Source organism: Notechis scutatus, chromosome 2 (assembly GCF_049901735.1).
Source record: "Notechis scutatus isolate UNSWTSFEM ecotype Mainland chromosome 2, rNotScu1.2, whole genome shotgun sequence".
NCBI lineage: Eukaryota > Metazoa > Chordata > Lepidosauria > Squamata > Elapidae > Notechis > Notechis scutatus.
The window spans coordinates 50,990,563-51,009,894 of record NC_142010.1 but is presented as its reverse complement, the minus strand read 5'-3'; the positions used below and the strand labels follow the sequence as shown (position 1 = coordinate 51,009,894).

Below are 19,332 nucleotides of genomic sequence, written 5' to 3'. Positions count from 1 at the left end.
TTTTTTTTTATTTGATTGCAAATATAAACTTTTAAATCTAGAAAGGGTAAGAAGAGTGGCAACTGAGCCACCGTTTAAAACACACATTGTCCCATTGTGTGTTCAGGTACATTAATTGTGGTATTGTGTTCAGGTACATTAATTTTGCACTCTTCACTTAAAACAACTCAGCTTCCTTCCTTCTTCGATAGATAGGAAAAATCCCACCACAGGCATGCATTAAAATCTTGCTGGGAAACTGGAAATGGTTTACTGTATTTAATAAATTTGCTAACTGCCAACAGGGGAGGAAATGCACAATATTTTACAAAAGGCAGCCTTCCCCTCGAAGGCCAGCTGCAGACAGCCCCATGTTTGAAACAGTCTGATTAAAGAAGAAATCTAAGGATGGATTGGAGGAGGCCCTGAGGTTGCTCATGAACATTTATCATTGAGAGAACAGACAGAACAGTTGTACAGGTCATCTTATGGTAGTCTTCCCCACGATTAGGAGATTATTGTATTTGTAATTGTAGTAATTATAGTCATTATTTCTAAATTTGTGCAACTCTGTATAAATTAGCATATGCAAATGTTACATGTAAATTTGCAGTCCTTTATGCCTCCCTGTGCAGTGAAATGTTAGTGCCTGCATTGCTATCAAGATGGCTGAATCAGGTAATGTTGATTATGTTTATAAATGGATTTACTTACTGTGGTGAGTGACTACGTAACTACTTTATACAAACACATATACATTAAATACAAAAACCACTGATCTGCAATAGATCCATATTGGGTTAGAATGACTGAAGCTTTAAAAATCAGCTTAAGTATAAACAAAAATGATGGCAGTTGGGAGAACATTCTCTGGAGCTATGAAATTCATTGTGGATTATTGGGTCTCTGAAATACAAGTCAAGGGTACATATTAGAGATGTGCAATGCTTCAATAGTATGAAAAGGTGTTTTGGAGAACGAGGTAGCAACTCTTTAAAATCATCACACCTTTTCCTAGAGTTTTGGAACCAAATCCAAAGACTTACAAATGAGATAAGGAGCCAAATCAACAGACTGATATTAGTTTATATTAACTCTCTCCACCCTGGCACCCATCGTTCATAACAGTAGTTTAAAACACATGAACTGAATCCTGTTCTTCTGCCCCACCCATGTATTTTTTTGCCTAATTTTTTATTTTGCAGATTTTTATGAGCTCTTTAGCTGGTTTTGTTTTTCATCACACTTACAAATTTAGAGCTTTTGCTGAAAGCTGTAAAATCAGTTCACAAAAACGCCCTACTGGTTTTTGTAAGCCTAGATACCTATTATATCTAGAATACACTGTGTGTATTAATAGAAATACATCCATGTTAGACATTATTTATTCATTGAATAGAAAATCAAGCAGACTGTGGGTGGAACTGGTATTCTAAGATATCTATAGCTTTGAGTAGGAGCTGCAAATCCAGCATGACCCATCCCAGGTCATCTCCACAGGACAAGCACAGCTCTAACTCTGAGCAGATCCATCTAAATTTATACAACACTTTGATAATCATCCCAACAGGCCCACTCAGTTTTCCAAGAAGGGGGCCAAGTCAGCTAGAACATAGTCTCTGGATAGCTATCTACTGCAGTAAAGGCATGTTTATAACAAGCATGTTTTGCTATCCTTACTGCCACAAGGTAGTCTTTAATACAGGCTTATTCCTGTGGTCAGTTAAACTCACTCTTTGTCTTCCTCCAGCAAATGTTCTAAACATCTCTTGCAAAAAACCAAGGGGCCTCCAGGATCCAAGAACACAAAAGTTTGTATAGGGTTAGAGTGGATAGAATGCAGTACTGCAGGCTACTTCTGCTGACTGCCGGCAGCTAGCAGTTCAGTCCCACTGGCTGAAGGTTGTCTTAGCCTTCCATCCTTCCGAGGTCGGTAAAATGAGGACCCAGATTATTGGGGGCAATAGGCTGACTCTGTAAACCGCTTAGAGAGGGTTGTAAAGCACTGTGAAGTGGTATATAAGTCTAAGTGCTATTGCTATAGGCATGATCTGAAGTAAGTCTACCATCACATGCTAATTGCAAGTTGCAACTAAAGCCACAGTTGAAAAAGAGGTGGAACCAGAATGTCTGCAAGTCCCTCTTTCTAAGATTTGGACAACAGATTAGGTGCTGCTAATCCAATATGTACAAAGCGTAGGAAACATGAAGTCAGTGTCATGTTGGACTGTTTGATGTGCCTTGAATAAAAGACTGTAACATCTGTAATTTCAGGGATATAATTACACTCAAGCTAAATAATTAAAAATGTATCAGCTTGCACCTGTTTGTAATATTTTTTTAATTATTCTGTAGAAGAAAAAAGATTAAAATTGGAATATCATCTAAGGAGAATGACTTGCCACAATAAACTTCATGGTTAAATGCAATATAATACCTGGATTTCACCTGAACTCATTTATCATTCTCATTATTACATATTTATTGGCAGAAGGATAGCTTGATTGCTTTGTTGTTGTTGGGATGGAGTGTTCATTTGTCTTTTGCCTAGATTAACATGGAGAACCAAGACTTCAGCCTAGTAAGAAATTACAACAGCCTTTCTAGGCCATGTCTGTTGAGAGATTATGCGAGCCATCTGCTTAACCCTTGTGGTGGCAAATATTAAGAAACATACTTGGATTAGGAGCTTGCTCTCATAGAAGTGCAATTGAAGACAATAAAAAGTTGATAAAAAATCTTGCAAATGGCTTTAAAAAGAAAAGTATTGTTATTAGGTTCAATTTTCTCACTGCAGTTTAATTAGGCTGATTAATCAGTACCAACACTATTGAGCTGACTTCAGTGATGATTTCCCCCCCTCTATTTTCTGCCAATTATTTATTAATTTATCTTTAGGTGCATTTTTCATTAAGGGTAGATCCTCCTTCCACAGATTTTTTTTTTGCACTTGGAGGGTAAGAGCCACAGTATCCTATAATACCCCAAAATACAGAATAACAGTTGGAAAAAACCTTGAAGGTCTTCATCCAACCCTCTGTTTAAGCAGGAGACTCTGTACTCTTTCAGATAAATGGCTATCCAATTTCTTTTTTAAAACCTCCAGTGTTGGAGCACCCACAACTTCTGAAGGCAAGCTGTTCCAGTGATTAATTGTTCTTGGTGTCAGGAAATTTCTTCTTAGTTCTTGGTTGGATCTCTTTTTGATAAGTGTCCACCTGTTACTTCTTGTCTTGCCCTCCAAAGCAAGGGCTTTGGAGAATATGTTATCCCCTTCTTTGTGATAGTTTCTCAAATATTTGGAGCCTGCTATAATATCACCCCTAGTGCTTCTCTATGTTACACAGACCCAGCTTCTCCAACTATTTATAATGTTTTAGCCTCCACCCCCTAATCATCTTTGTTGCTCTTCTCTGCACTCTTTCTGGAGTCTTTTTTGTATTATGGTGGATGCAGTATTCTAAGTGTGGTCTTACCAGTGCAGTATATAGCGATACTAATATTGCACATAATCTTGATACTATCCCCCGTGAGCTCATACTAAAGTGGCTGTCCACTAGAACTCCTAGATCCTTCTCACAGTTGCTGCTATTGAGCCATGTACCACCTATTCTGTACCTGTGCATTTGCTTTTTCCTGCCTCAGTGCAAAACCTTACTTTCCTGATCACAAAGTTGCACTCTTAGCTACCACAAAGCTTGATCTCTAATATAACAGTCTATGGAGTCCTTCTTTGTGCTGCTTTCTCATCCTACTCTTGTGCAGGGCCTCTGGCAGGATCTTTTGCCATTTTTGCAGTTTTTCTCAAGAATACTCATGGGCTTCAGAATGAGGAAGTGGGCTGCCTTTTGACTTGGGCTGGGGGGAGGCCAAGCTTCGTTCCTTGGAATTCCCAAGGTCTCCTTCCCGCATCTATCCCAGGAGCAGGGAAGGGTCAAGAGGTCTGAAGTGTGGAGGTCTGAAGCCCCATCTTGTTCTGCTGTTCCAGGAAATAGCAGAAAGGAGAAATAAAAGGTCCTTGTTTCAGAAAAGGAGACATACCATTGTTTTGCTGCTGACTGGGCTACTTCCCCCTCCCTTCTCCTGCTGCAGCTTTCCGGTGTTTATTGAAGGAAGAGAAGCTGCCAGAAGATGAAAGAAAAAGCCCAGCCAGAAGCAACTCTCTTTCCAACTAAAGGCTTTCCTTTCCTCTTGATTTGCTTCCTCTCTTCTGAAGGAGGGAAAGGCAAGGGGAAATCTTCAAGCAGTTCTAGGATGATAATCTGCCAGAGTAACTATAGCTTCTGAAGTCAGAAGTGCCTGCTTTCTCCCTATGCAACTATTTTATGTAACCATTTTCTTAAGATTTTCAGACTGTGCTAAATCTATTAGCAATGGGTAAATTGGGATAGACTGAGGAAACGCAGACTGTTTCCACAGAACAGTAGTTGGTAATGTGGTACAAATTTGACCCATATTATAATCACAAAAGACACCTCCATAATGGCAAAAACCTCATAATTACCCCAAAGTGCTCCTTTCAGGAGGCAACTGGACTTCGCTTTTTTTCTTTTTCTTTTGAAGAAGTATCGCTTTTCATCCAAGAAGCTTCTTCAGCTCTGACAGGTTCTTGGATGAGAAGCAAAACATATTCAAAAGGAAAAAAACAAGAAAGCCCAGTTGCTTCCTGAAAAAGCACTTTTGGGACAACCATGACCTGGATGACTGAGAATCTCTACAGACTCATAATTACTCCATTTAAAAAAAATGTCTAGAGAGATTGCCATTATTATGAAAGCCTGAGACCAAAAAAAGATAGCTCAACAACATCATCAAGCACTGCAGCAGGCCCAATTGGCAAAAGAACTGTATGGATTGGAAATGTGTGGAAGAAGTCTTCATCCTGTAGTGGATAGACAATGGCTAAAATGATGATGGTGGTGACATCACAAGAGACTGAGAGTGAAGATACTCACCAGACAAACTGAGCCAAAATTTTGCAGTTTTGATACTTTAAAAATATCAATTGCCTAAAAGGTTAATGACCCCACCTTAATATACAAGATGAGCCCCCCCCCCATAAGCATTTCAATGAAACAGCTGATTTACCCATTGCAATTTTATCAATGTGTGGGTCCCAGTGCTGTAGCTGAGCATGTTTAGGAGAATCAGAACAAGATGGCTGTGAAATATGAGTAATTGAGCCCTTGGCCTGACAAATTGGTGATGAGCCTTCAAATAAGAATTATGACTTAGAGCTGAAGTACAATGTTGGGCGATAGATCAACAAAATTACACTGCTGAAAGTGGTCATCAGCTGCTCCTTTAATGAAATTGTAAATGGGTTGCAGAACATTTTGCTGCTAATGAAATGACTGACAGAGCCTCAGTATTCACAAGGTCAGTTCACAGTAGCAAGGGAATTGCCATCAAAGAACAGATCTATTAGGTTTTTGTATTCACAATGAAGAGATTAAGATCTCACTTCCAGGCACTTCCGGTTGGTCCTGCCCTCTTCTCCCGGTTTCTCCCTTTCCCTGCAATTGGGACAGGGTGGAGGTGCTTACTGTCTCAACCAGGAAGCTTCTGCAAATCAGTTTAAACGCCTTTGATGGGAAAGGAAATGCAAGGGAAAAAAACAAGGGAGGTGTATAAAAACAAACTCGAAGATGTAGATGATTGATACCCTTGGCAAGGTGAAATTATTATTCTGCCCTCTGGTGCTCAAAGCTTAGTAGTGTCAGAGTTTCCCTGTATACTACATCAACAGTAGTATATTTTGAATGGGCAAGAATGCCATGAACAAACCATAGAAAAATAATCCAAGACAGTATCGCCTACCATCAGGTTTGGGAAGATTGTATTGAAAAATCCTCAAAATTGTTACTTTAGCTTTCTTTGCAGAAGTCTAATTAAAATTGGAACTGGACAAGATCACATTCCCACTCATTTGAACTAAAGAAGCTAAGCTAATATTTGATAGAAATATCTTTACTGGAGTAAATGATTTCTCATATTACTTGTTAATGCCAGTCAAAGATATATAAATAACCCCAAATTAAAAGTAAATTAAATATTAAATAGTTTGATATTAACAGGTAGAAAAATGAAACATACAATATAAATACATTTGGGTGACTGTCTATGTGCGTGTGCACTTCTACTTTAGTTACAAAATTTGTAACAATATATTTACCCAGAGTTTTTGAAAGGGTTCTGAACTACTGTATATTTCAAACAGGATGACTGCTGAAGTTGATCCTGTGTCACTCATTCCATTTTTCAGTCACTGCCAGGTTTGTTACCACTACTGGCCAATCTCCTGAAAAAGGAAATGAACAAGATCTTTCTAAAGAATCTTGGCTGTTTTCTTACCATTTTCCAGTTCAGTGAAGTTTTGTTGAATATGTATTTATTCGCGTGTGTTGATTGATGGGAAAAATAAGGTCAAAGGGAAACCTGTTTTTCTACAAGAACAGCTCATCGGCCTTAATTCCACACATATGTAGAGAGTGAATGCTGACATATAAGTATTTATCAAATAAGAACAAATGTGACAATAGGGCATCTCACTACTTTTGGACATCACCTTCTATCAGAAGTGCTGCCTTAAGTGGACAATTTTCAGTTCCCAAGAAGGGGATGGAAACACTGGGAGTTGAGGCTAGTGAGACTAATGGACCCAAGGCAGCTTCCCTCAGTCTGTATCGGCCTATGTGTGTATGCCAGTGGGTGCTTGCCTTCCTGTAGTTTTCTGGGGGGTGGGGGACGTTAGACTGGCAGTTGTCATTCTGACTTGATATTTGATAATATTGTTGCTGGTTTTCCATATTTGATAATATTGCTGCTGGTGCTGCTTCTTTTCTCATTGCTGCTGTTTTACGATCAGTGAAGCAGATCTTCAAGAGCCTATTCTGCAAAATTGCAAGTGGCTTGCCATATACATCTGATTAAACCCACTTCAGAAATCAAATTATCTCTTTGCAATTAAACAGGCTGCTTCAGTGAACTACAGCAGAAGGATCTTGCCTAGTCTATTTATCCATGAATGTCAAAATGAAATAATCCCCCTGCTATTAAAGCAAACTGAGGAGCGGTTGTCTCTGCCCTTGGAAGATCCTCAGTCCATCCCTTATTCCCATCTTCCCACTGCTTTCCCAATATCCCTCCCCCCAAAAAAAATTAAATAAGTGGTCCTTTTCAGTTGAATAAAAGAGTTCTCTCCCTCTGACTTTGATCATCACATTCAAATTTAATTCACTGCAGTTGTACAAATATAGTGAGATTAAGGTGTGTTGTTTATATGTATGAAAGGGTTTGGATCTGTAAGACAAAGTGTCTGGTAAACTCATCTCAACTCCACAGAGTATTCAAACTGCTAACACACTCACACAACACCCATTACGAGTGCTTTCCCACTTGCTTTCTATGTACTTTTAAATATGGTCTAAGATACTTAGATGAATTTCTCTTTATACTCATTTTGCTCATAATAAGGCAGGGCCTTTTATGTATTAATCAGCAGCAGATGAACTTGATACATAAAGGTTTACATAGGTTTTTCCCCTTTCCCCTGTTTTGGGTATTCATTCCATTTAGGATAAATGGCTTTTCACATTCATAGTCACAATCATTTTTGACTTTTTTATTAGTTTTAACCAAACAAATCAGATAATTATATTTACATAAATCAAAGATACAGCCAAGAGAAAACAAACAGAATAAAATATGGAAAGTATACAGAAAATATATTGCTATGTAATAGAGACAGATACTATATATATGAAAATTATATACTTATAATTGAGCAGATTATAGTCCATTGAGATAAACTATAAAATCCATCCAAATTTTTTATAAAATTGCAATTCTGCCTCTGATGTCACATTAATTTAACTTTGAAATTTTTTTAATGTAGTAATTGAAGAGGATTTATTTATCCACAACTCAGTTGGTGTGTTATCTAGTTTTCCAATGTTGCAGAATTAGTATTTTGACAGCTAAAATTAAATAAGTTTCTTACTTTTAAGCTTACAATTTGGTCCTGTAAATAAATGCAGTAAGTCTAGCTCTGGGGAGTATTTAGTTCTTTTATTAGAGATGGCACTTATCTTCCCAAAAAAAATTATGCCAAAAGGCATAACCATGACAAGTGAAAAAATAAGTCTTTTTTTTTGCAATTTCTCCAACATTTGGAAAAACAATTTTCCCTAATAGGAGTCAAATACCAGTAATATATAATCTTCCACTGCGTTTCTTGTACTTGTACTGAAGCTGAAGTGAACCCACCCAGTTTCCATAACTTCTGCCAATTTGTCTCCTGTATAGAGTTACCAAGATCAGTTACCCAAGCTGTGCTTAAACCACACAGTGGATCCCCTATTTGTGATTTCAAGAATAACCTATAAATTTTTGAAATTGTTCTTTTTTGCTGTTTTAAATAATTAACTATTTAAAATAAGTAACTATTAAGTTTTGAAATTGATATTGGGTCATGTTGCTGAATCTCTAATATTTCTATTGCCCAAAAGATATTTAAATTGATTCCAGTAGAATCAACATAACTTATCACCAATTCATTGCTCAATCTGATTTTTATTGAAAGGTTCCCTATTACCAGAAAAATATTCTATATATAGTCTATAAAAATTATAACTGTAAAAAGGTTTTATTTTAGCCAAACCATTATAATTATCCTAACACATGTTACAGGTAGTCCTCAACTCTTCAGTGAGAATAACATGAGCCACAGCAATGAACTTAGAACAGGAAACCGGCATCTTTCCCCTATGCTACTTAAGACTATTTTTTAAAGAAAAAAATAAGACATTAGAATATCTGATAAAAAATATTTCATTCAACCAATAGATTAGGATCAGATTGGAGAAGATGCATATGTATATTAGAGGTATATGTGTAATCTGATTTTTGACTGAAATTAATTGCTGCTGATATTACTACAAGCCTATTTGCTGTTGGTATGTTAGAGTTTACAAAGGATGATAGAAGACAGATATTTGCTCTATTGTCCCTAGTTTTGGATGCCAATTCCCATTTTCAAAATAAATGTATCACTAAACAGTATTTTCAGAACTGAAAGTACATTATAGTAGAAAGTAATATAAAGATTTTCAGAGAGGATTAAATAATAGGGAATTCATGACTTTTTGGGAAATCCTTGTGAAAATATTGTATCTTTCACGTAACGTAGGACCAAGAAACACAAGAAGTATGGCTCTCTTATGCATCATTACAGACCAATGTGGCTATATTTTATTGTTGTTTCTATTTGTACAATATAATGAGGTAAACAAAATTATATATATATATATATATATATATATATATATATATATATATATATATATATATATATATATATATATATATATATATATATATATATGGGGATCTTTGGTTATTCGGGTTTTCTCCGCGCAAGATTGGAAGTGTCTAGGCAGCATTTCGATGAAGTTTCATTCATCATCTTCAGGCTTGTGTCTTCTGCTCTGTGCTTCTCAGAGTAAAGACTTCAGCCTAGATACTTCCAATCTTACGCGGGAGAAAACCCGAATAACCAAAGATCCACATACAAATACCCGCGAGAACCTCAGAAAACATACATACATACATACATACATACATACGTATGTATGTATGTATGTATGTATTTTCTTAAGTTTTCACGGGTACTTACATGTATGGTATTCAGCTTTGTTCGGGTATTTTCCCATGTCATTATAGTTGTGCTTTTAAAGTTGTAGCAACATTTCGGCAGAATCTCATATGCCATCATCAGGCTTCTGTATAGTGTTCGTCTATACATATAAATACCTGTGAAAACTTAAGAAAAAAAACACACACACACACACACATTCTCTCGCGTAATATAACTTTAACAAGAATGGCAAGTCAAATGCATATTAGGAGGCATTTGTATTGTAGTTAATTCTTTACTAGGAAACCAAATATCTGTGCATGGTAAATTAAGAGGAACATATCACTCAATTAAACATATTATATGCAAACATACCATTTCTGAACTGAAAATGTTATTTCTTTTTTTAGCATTGAGATTCCACAAAGTCCATAATTGGAAGAACATGTAATCTGTCTTTTGTTCTTGGCACATAGATGTTTGGAATTCTGAGTATGCAACTATGGCTGACCTGAATATCTATGTTTTGACTTGACCTTGCACGGTTGAGATCACTCACTTCTTCCTCAGGTGGTCTTTTTGTTTCAGGATTTAAATCAGAATGAATAGCAGACTGTCAGTCATTTGCTTCTTATTAATTTCATCTACATTTAATCCAAAGAATAAAAGTTGTATCTACAAGAGAGTTAATCAAAAGTACAGTGAGAATCCATATACAGCATTCCATATGCTTACATTATTTTTTTAAATGTTTGCCCAACAAAAATTAAGTATATGCTTGAATATTCCAGATGCTAATGGAAACTCAAAAGGACATGTAGTCAATAATCCAGCTGCTATCCAATTGAACACTACAAAATTGTAGAGAGATTAGCAACCATTACATTTAATGATACTGTAATACATTCCATAATTTAACTATGAGTTCTAGTATTGTAAAATAGGGCAAAGCTTTCTATTTACTTTATCCACACTATGCATAATTTTATATACTTCTGCCTTATCCCATTACATTGTCAGACTGTTTCTCAATTCCCCTTGGGGTTTTTTGGCACCTTTTTCAGTTTTATAATGACCATTTGGTGATGTAGTGGCCAGAATTCTACACAGCATTTCAACTTTAATTTTAGTTTTTAACTTATTTTTCAAATTTATATATTACACAATCACAATCCCTAGCATTTTCTGTCTGCATGAAAAATTAGCATGTGCACACAGGCATGTATGCTCCTATACAAAATTGCTTCACTGTTCTTCACTTTGAAGACAATTTTCTATTTCCTGTCTATTTATGCATTTGGAAGGTTTTACAATATATGAAATCACATAATTCTGCTTTTACCAATTTATTTGTAAATTTAAAAATTCTTATATGTGAACTACTGTAAAAGGTAAAAATCTGTTTTAGATTATTTATTAAGTTGGGAGTACTTTCTGCATTTATTGCACAGTTGTTAACACTGTTTTCATTTCCTCTCTTCGGTTATTGTTCTTTGTTTGCAATCTACCAGGATATAGTGCTTTGTTTTTCAACTTCTTTATCTATTTTACTTAGTTCTTAAGGTATGCTAGATTTTGATAGGCATCTGAAAACAAAACTAAAGATTATATTATGACAAAGATGGAAAAGTTTGCGCTTATATTTCTTCAGTATGTTGTAGAAAAAGTACTCTTAAAAAACATACTTGTTTTTAGGATGCAACAGGGGACCAGTTTGAAACACACAAATGTGCCCTTATATTTAATCCAGGTATGTACCTTTATAATTGCTCTCTCATGGATCATTTCAGCTTTCAAATGCACTAAACAGCTTTCACCAAGCAGTTATGTGCTCCAGAAGTTTCTAAATCAAAATATGCTTACATAATTCTGGCTGGAAAGACCAGTGCTGTAACTTTGGAAGATTTTCTGAGGAAATGAGTTCACAGTAGGAGTGACAGCATGTTATTTCTGCTTTCTGCATTCTCATAAAAATGCCATAAAATTGTTTTTGGTAGAATGTTCTGACAGAATCAGATGAAAAAGAGCAACAATTGATTGAGAAGACTGAATAAATTTATATTTGAGCCTCGGCAAAATGGAGCTGCTCTGCTGAGAAATAGGTAGATTTTCCCCCCTATGGGAATAGCATTATGTTCAACCTCTTCTGGCAATTTTGCATATTCTCACTCAGGGCAGATTCAGAGCTTGGTGCTTTTTCTAGATCATGATTGTAAGAGGCTCAAGTGGTAGCATGAGGTGCTTTAATCAATTAAATCAGTAAAGAGCAACCTATTTGTGGACAGGGGCCAAGCTAACCTGTTTGAAAAGGCTGATATTAGTAGAACTGTAACATACATATAGGCAAGGAAATTTTGGAATTTTGTTTTTAATTCCAATATGCCTATTTAAGAGCTTACTGTAGGGTTTTCCTACATTTCAACCACAAAGTGGTAAGAAATTCAGCAGTCAGGTTTTTTTTTTTAGAAATTAAACAGGTCTGACTTTTATTTTTAAAGCAACTGAAACGTGGCTTCAAACATCTAAAGGCATTTTTATTTTCTAGTTATTCCTTAGAAATATTGTCAAGGATTTTCTCCATTTGATTCACAAATCACCTAAAGAGCTTTCTTGCTTCCCAAAAGAAATAGGTCATGCTCTTGTTGTCTATCATTTCTATGCCAGCAAAAATATTTTCATCCTGATATTTTAATATTTATTATAACATTTCTGATTTAACTTATTCACTCTTTTAATAATTTCTATGTTGGTGTTCCTGAAGGTATTACCCTGCTTTGATACCTAGCTTGATATCATGGTTAAGAGTAATATAAAAAAAGTTTAAAACACTTAATTTTCTTCTAAATCATTATACTCATTATAAAGCATTTATATTTTAGAGACAACTCATGTGTAGGTATTATTGAAGCTATGTGTTCAATTTATATCCCACTGTTATTTCTTATAGTTCAAGGGGGCATACATAAACAAAAAACATCCTATTAGGTGGGTTGAGCTGAGAGTGTGCGGCTGGCCCAAAGGTACCCAGTCAGAAGCAAAGACCAGAAGTCACTTTCCTAGCTTCAAGTCCAGCACCTTAACCATAAGACCAAGGGTCTTTTAAGCAATGGCTCATATGAGTTGTCAATCTACTCTTCAGATATTCTACCTGAATATCTGAATGGAATATCTGAATGGTAACTGAAAATAATATGAAACAAGAATTATTTACCTTGAAAATTCCAATAAAACATATTAACCATATGATAATACTGGTTGTATTAAGGCAGCATTTTTCTACTTCTGATGAATATAAGCAATGCACTATAATTTGATAGAAAGTCAGAGTTGCTTTCTATTACTTCTCCCCTTTAAAAAGACATATAGACCCAAACATAGCTTTTCACTGTTCTATTTCCTAACTGGTAAAAGAAAATTTGTTTGTCTAAATTACTATTCAGTGGTACCTTATTGGTCCTAATTTATGAAAGCAGAGAAAACAAGAAAAACCTCTTGCTGGTATTGGTTTATTTAAAGTCATATACCAGCTGTCAATAGAGTACACGATCCAAAAGAGAATACAGAAAATTTAAAAGGAAAAGGAAAAAAAAACCTGGCTCCTTATCACACTAAAAGCTTATTCCTGTGTTTTACAACTGTCTTGGATGTATGCAGATAAAACGTTTATTGGAAAATTTGAATTAATGTTTTAAAGATTTACATAAATATTTGATATTTTAGAACACAGAATGGTAACTGAAAATAATATGAAACAAGAATTATTTACCTTGAAAATTCCAATAAAACTTTGTAACAGATGTGGCAAATGTTCTGAAAATCAATCAAATTCTTTGGGGTGAAATGACCTGTTGAATTCTTGTGCTCTCAAGAAGTTAATTGTTGCAGGTTCATCTGAATTAAAGTAATAGTAGTCTTTTTAATTTTTTTTTTAACTATTTAGATTGACCAGGCTTGGGGGTAATGTTTCTGTATTATAATTTCAGTACAGTTCATCCAAGAGTCCCAATAGGTTTTTCAGTTGTTTGTTTTCTTTTTTGAATGTTTTTTCTCATTTTATATAAATATCTTTTTCCCTCTCTCTGTGGCACTGAATGTCATTTAAAGATCAAGGAAGAACAGATAAATATATCACCCCCTTTCTGGTCCTGCCAGAGGTTTTCCAGTAGTGCAATCAATGTTGCCTCACTAATATAGCAACAAGAATGCACCCAAATAATCAATTTCCTACACGGTCTTTAAAGCTGCAACCTAGCCACTTTTACAATAAAGTTCCCTAGAAATGAAAAACTGGAGCTATATTTTCCAACATAGTAGGTTCATCAATGGCTACCTTATGAAAAGATAGACCACTGCCTCACACTTCATTCAAGGAAATCCACACCATTTGCACAAACCTTGGCTTCAAGGATCTGTCTACTTCCTTAGGAATAACAGACTTAAACTGTCCTCCAATAATCACACTAGACTGTAACTCAGCCAATTCAATGGGACCTGTGTAACAGGAATTCAGTCAAAGCAAATCCAAGCAAATTTATCACTAGTACTAGCACCGATGATGTTACCTAGTTTGGGTAATGAAACATCTGCAAGAAAACAATCAAGCTCAGAGAACCCCAAGGGCCTCTCATTTCAACCTTGAGCTACAAATATTCTCCTTTATAGGTACCCCATCAAATGCTTCAGAAGGCACACAAATGAGAAAAAAATCGCCTGCAGGCACACATCCACCAAGGAACAACTTTTCTTTCTGCATGAATGCCTACAGCAGCATGCCCTATCTGCCAGTGTCAAATAGAAACCTCCCATTAATTGCACAGCTGGATGGAAAATAGCCGAAAAAAGTGGGTGAAAAACGATACAGCTCATAATAACAAATGCACACCTCAGATTAGACAACTATCTGCATGCCATAGCAAATCTCAAGGAACAGCTAGAGCAAACCATCACACCAGAATACATGGAGAGACTAGCCACTACCCTCATGAGCACTTCCCAGAGACATTCTAGAAAAAGAACAACTAAACTGTGAACCAAACTCCTCAAACTCAGAATCAAGAGGCAACAGAGTCTGAATGGATGATCAACATGTCCAGCCATCAAGTATGCACTGCAGAACACAGGATTCTGCAACAAGGACTCTCCTTCCCCCACCCACAAGCAAATACATTTGATAGGTGCCTCAAATAGTCCTAGTCATCCTGTAAATGTTTTTTTGACTATAAGAGGGATCAGAAGATCAGATAAACTTCTTGGAGTCAGAGGTAGGAACTCTTAACAAGAGTGCTGGATGGCAATCTATAAATGCAGTAAGAGCAGCACAATAACTACATTTTGTGGCTTTGGTTGTCATGCTATTTGCCTTTCTACAACACCACTCTATGAAACTCTTCTGCTGTTTCATCTCTCAAGAGTTCCTCTGAAAACCAAGTTCTCTGATCTAAGATCCAAGTGCAAAAAGAGGTCCATGTCAGTGGTGGGATTCAATTTTTTTTGCTACCGGTTCTGTGGGTGTGGCAGGGGAAGGATACTGTAAAATCTCCAGTCAGAGGTGGTATTTGTTGGTTCTCCAAACTACTCAAAATTTCCGCTACCGGTTCTCCAGAACTGGTTAGAACCTGCTGAATACCACCTCTGGTCCATGCCCTCGTGTGAAACCTATATACAAGTCAGGTAGCTGTATATGGTACAGACATAACACATCAAAACAACAGGCTCCAGATGAGCAAAGAAGTTAGACAAAGCTGTATACTCTGCTCATACTCTGCTCATTCAGCCTACATGCTTAATATATACAGTATTAAGGGAAGCTGGCTTGGAAAATGAACATGATTTTAAAACTGACGGAACCTGTGCTATACTGATGACATTACTCTGATGGTAAAAAATGTAAAACACTCACAAGCTCTTGAGATAAAGATCAAAGAATGCTTGAAAAAATGGAACTAAAATTAAATACTGTATTAAATACTGTATTAAGACAAACTAGCGACAACAGGTACAATCAAATCAGCCTTAGAATTAATGATGAAGATGGTGAAGAAGTAAATAGCTTCTGCCTTTTAGGACCAGCCATTAGCAGTAAAGGAACAAGCAATCAACAAATATGCTGCAGATTGGCACTTCATAAAGCATCCATGAAAGTCTTGGAAAAGATATTCAGATCTCGTGATATGACTATGACTACAAAGATTAGAATAGTACCAGGAATGGTAATATTTCCTATGACACTCTATAGAAGTGAAGTCCATAAAGTCTACCCATTCCGTCTTTGAAGGAGCAAGATAGAAAGAGTAATGATAGTTTTGAACTTTGGTATTGGAAGACTCCTGAGAATGCTGTAGACAGCCAATAAAACAAACAAATGGATGATTGAACAAATCAATCCACAGTTCTCATTTAAGGCATAAATGATTAGGCTCAAATTATTCTATTTCAGACACATTATACAAAGACCTAGCTCTCTGGAGAAGGCACAGGGAAAGGTGGAAGGAAAAAGAAGACGACCAACAGTCAAGGTGGATGGACAGTAGCAATCCCAAAAAAGTCTTTACACCATAGTATATTGGAGCATGCCTCCGAAAATCACAACAGTCTTCCAGATGGCATTAGCCTCTCCCCATCCCTGCCCAGAGGTTATGGTTGATGTGACGTCTCTATGTATGTCCTCCCAATTGTTAGGGTCAGGTCCATAATTATAGTGGTGGACCTGAACTCTGCAGCAGCCCCCCCAGCTCAAAATCAGTCAGTGGGAGATTAAAATTTCCAAGATCAATAAGCCTTCTGATTGCAGCAAAGTGTTGCATGATATAACTTGGTGCGACATGTAGGACTGTAAAGGTTAAAAACAGCACTTTGAACTGGCCGCAGAAGCTTAACGATAATCAACACAATGACTTTAAGATAAGTTTTATTTTTGACTGCCAGAGTTGTCTCAGTAGTGAATCTCCCTAACATAACTTTGGACTAGCCAAAAGCAGCTCCATGTAAACTCTTACAGTACCCCACTACCACAGGGGTGTCAAACTCACGGCTGTGTCACATAACATATCAGGACTTTTTTCTCCTTCGCTAAACCGGGCATGGGCATGTGGCGCATCCGGTCTGCATGCCAGGAGTTTGGCAGCTCTGCCCTACCACCTCCTCAACTGCATGATGATCAAATTTAATTATTTATTTTCGAGTTATTTCAAACATGTAAAACTGTTACTGGACCATTATTTATTTTTTTGCTGGCCATAATCAGCACATTCTGTGATACACAATCCAATTGGATATACTTCGTGTTTAATAGTGAGCTGTGCTGAATATTAAGTACAGTATGTATTAGAAACAATATCCTGCATTAACAGGATGTCAGTGGGAAACCTTCAAAAAGGATGAGGTTAGAAAAATCTATCTTATGTTCTTCAAACCCATAGTGAGAGGCCTGCTGCCTCTGAGACTGAAGATCCAAGCATCTTACATGGCTGGCATCAATAGACTTATTCTCTTAAGAATTTGTTTAATCCTCCCAGAAGGCTAAACAGGTTCGTTGCCATTATAATGTCATATACTGTCATAGAGAATTCACTTGAGTGAATTGCTTATTAGTGAATTGTTCCACCTCAGCTTAATAGCTGAGCCTGGTTACACAATTATGGGTGAAAGATTCCCTGTCTGCTTTTTTAAAGCTATGCATAATTTTATACCTTTTTATTATATTCCAATTTATTTGCCTTTTTAAAGAAGTGAAATATCCTCTGTCTGTGCTACCTTTCCTTAAAGGGATCTCAAGTTCTTTTACCATTTTGGTTGCCAAGTAATGTCCAGAACTGAATACACATTCTATGATAAAACTTCAATTGTGTCATCAATTGTACACATACGCTGCCTTTGTAAACACTCTTTTTCACGACATGAACATCTTCTCAATTTTTGTGAAATAAAAATTTCACATAATTTTGCGTAATTTTCCAGAAATTCTTATTTCAGAGATGTTCATATCCTGAAACAAAGAGGGCCTTCACATTCTCAAACTCTGAATCTTAATTAGATGCAAAACTCCACTCACCCTTAAACATTAAGATCTCTCTTCTGCACTAGCAATTTATAGTGTCACAAAATGGGCACTGGGGCCTTTATCCCTATCTTTTTGGAGGAAAATATTTCCATAGGGATGAGGGGTAGGTCAGATATTCTATAAATTGTCAGCAAAATAATATTTATTTTCTGCCCAACTCAAACCTCGTAGGGTTGTAGGGAAAATAGGAGGAAAGAGTACAGGTAGCCCTGGACTTACAACCAACAATTAAGCCGAAAATTTCTGTTGCTAAGCAAGACAGATAGATGTTAAGGGAGTGTTGCCCCATTTTATGACCTTTCTTGGCAGTTATTAAGCGAATCTGGCTTCCCCATTGATTTTGCCAGTCAGAAAGTCGCAAAAGGTGATCACGTGACCCTGGGACATCACAATGATCAAAAATATAAATCAGTTGCCAAGCATCCAAATTTTGATCACTTGACCATGGGTCCCTGCAACAGTTTTAAGTGTTTTCTGGGCTGTTGTAATTTCAGTCACTAAACGAATGGTTGTGAGTCAAGGACTAGTTGTATTGGCATGTTGACCAATTGTATATAAAAAAAGCAGGATAAAAATTTGAACAAAAATGTTTAGTAATCAACAAGTCCGCCCTCCCTCTTACTGGTCTTCTCCTCCTGGGCAGAGAAGCTACAAGGCGTCTAGCTTTCAGTAGCTGGGATGGAGGACAGCTGTTCGCTTCCCAGTATTCATTCCCAACTGGGAGCGAACGAATAACAGCAGCAGCAGAAGCGCGCACCGAGCTCCTTCAACTCCTCCAGAGGCAGAGGCGCGCGTCGACGCTGTTGCCCGAGCGCCCGTCCCGCTCAGCACCGGGGCCCTCGCTCCCAGGGCCAAAAAAAGACCCGCCCCAGCACCTAAGGAAACCATCTGGCCGCGAGTTTGGCGTGCAAGAAAGGTCAGCGCGGCCACAAGTGAGCGCTGCTGGGGAGCGCCTCCCGCTGCCGCTCCTCCTCCCTTTCGGCGCGTCTGCCCTCCCTGACAGGAAAACATGCATTAAAAAAAAAATTATTTGTCTTGCGCTTTAAAATAAAACGTCCAGGGCCTCAGCTGGTTTCATTCACAGGCGCGTGAACGAAGGAAGGAGTGCTTCGGCGCCTGGCAGCACCAGCCCTAACAGGGGCGGCAAGCGCAACTCCTCCCAGCACCTGGTCACCAAGCCCTTCCCCTCCTCCCGGCTTGCCTCCATTGCCCCAGCCCAGAGCAGGCAGCGTGCGCTTCCATTGGGCGCTGCTGGCGTTTCCCTTTGATTGCGCGGATCGCGGGCGGCCAGAGCTTTGGCTTGGCTGCTCCTTTTCAAAGCCCGCCGAGCACCGTTTTGTGCGCGGGGCGCGCAGACCTGAACCCCAAGCACAGCCTTGGTGTTTTGTTTGTTTGTTTTTTAAATAAAACCTCGGTTCTTCTTGGATTTCAACCCGGGATATTTTCGCGCAACCCCTTCTACAAGGTAGTGGAAGGATACTCAGATATTTCCCCAGGGGGAGGGGGGAAATCCCTCCTCTCGTCCCTTAACTGTTCGGCTCATCCCTCTGCTACTTGCATTTAGTTTGAGAGCAACCTGCAGCCAGCCTCGCCTGGGAAGTTTCCGTTCAGCTGCCTCTCCGCTTCGTGCGTTCAAGGTGCCTTTGATAAGTCTCTC

The 19,332-nt window shown here is 37.6% G+C and overlaps 1 protein-coding gene across 4 annotated transcripts in view; it reads left to right on the top strand.

The window, feature by feature from the left end:
• Positions 1–19,332, top strand: part of MGLL (monoglyceride lipase) — a 190,039-nt gene that overhangs the window by 58,389 nt on the left and 112,318 nt on the right. The window contains exon 1 of one of the 4 annotated variants that reach the window (XM_087954700.1): positions 18,908–19,140. The exons of the other annotated variants lie outside the window; for them this stretch is intronic. The gene's annotated coding sequence lies outside the window, so the exon portion shown is untranslated. Of the gene's footprint in view, positions 1–18,907; positions 19,141–19,332 lie in introns of those variants that run through there. 4 annotated transcript variants of the gene reach the window in all.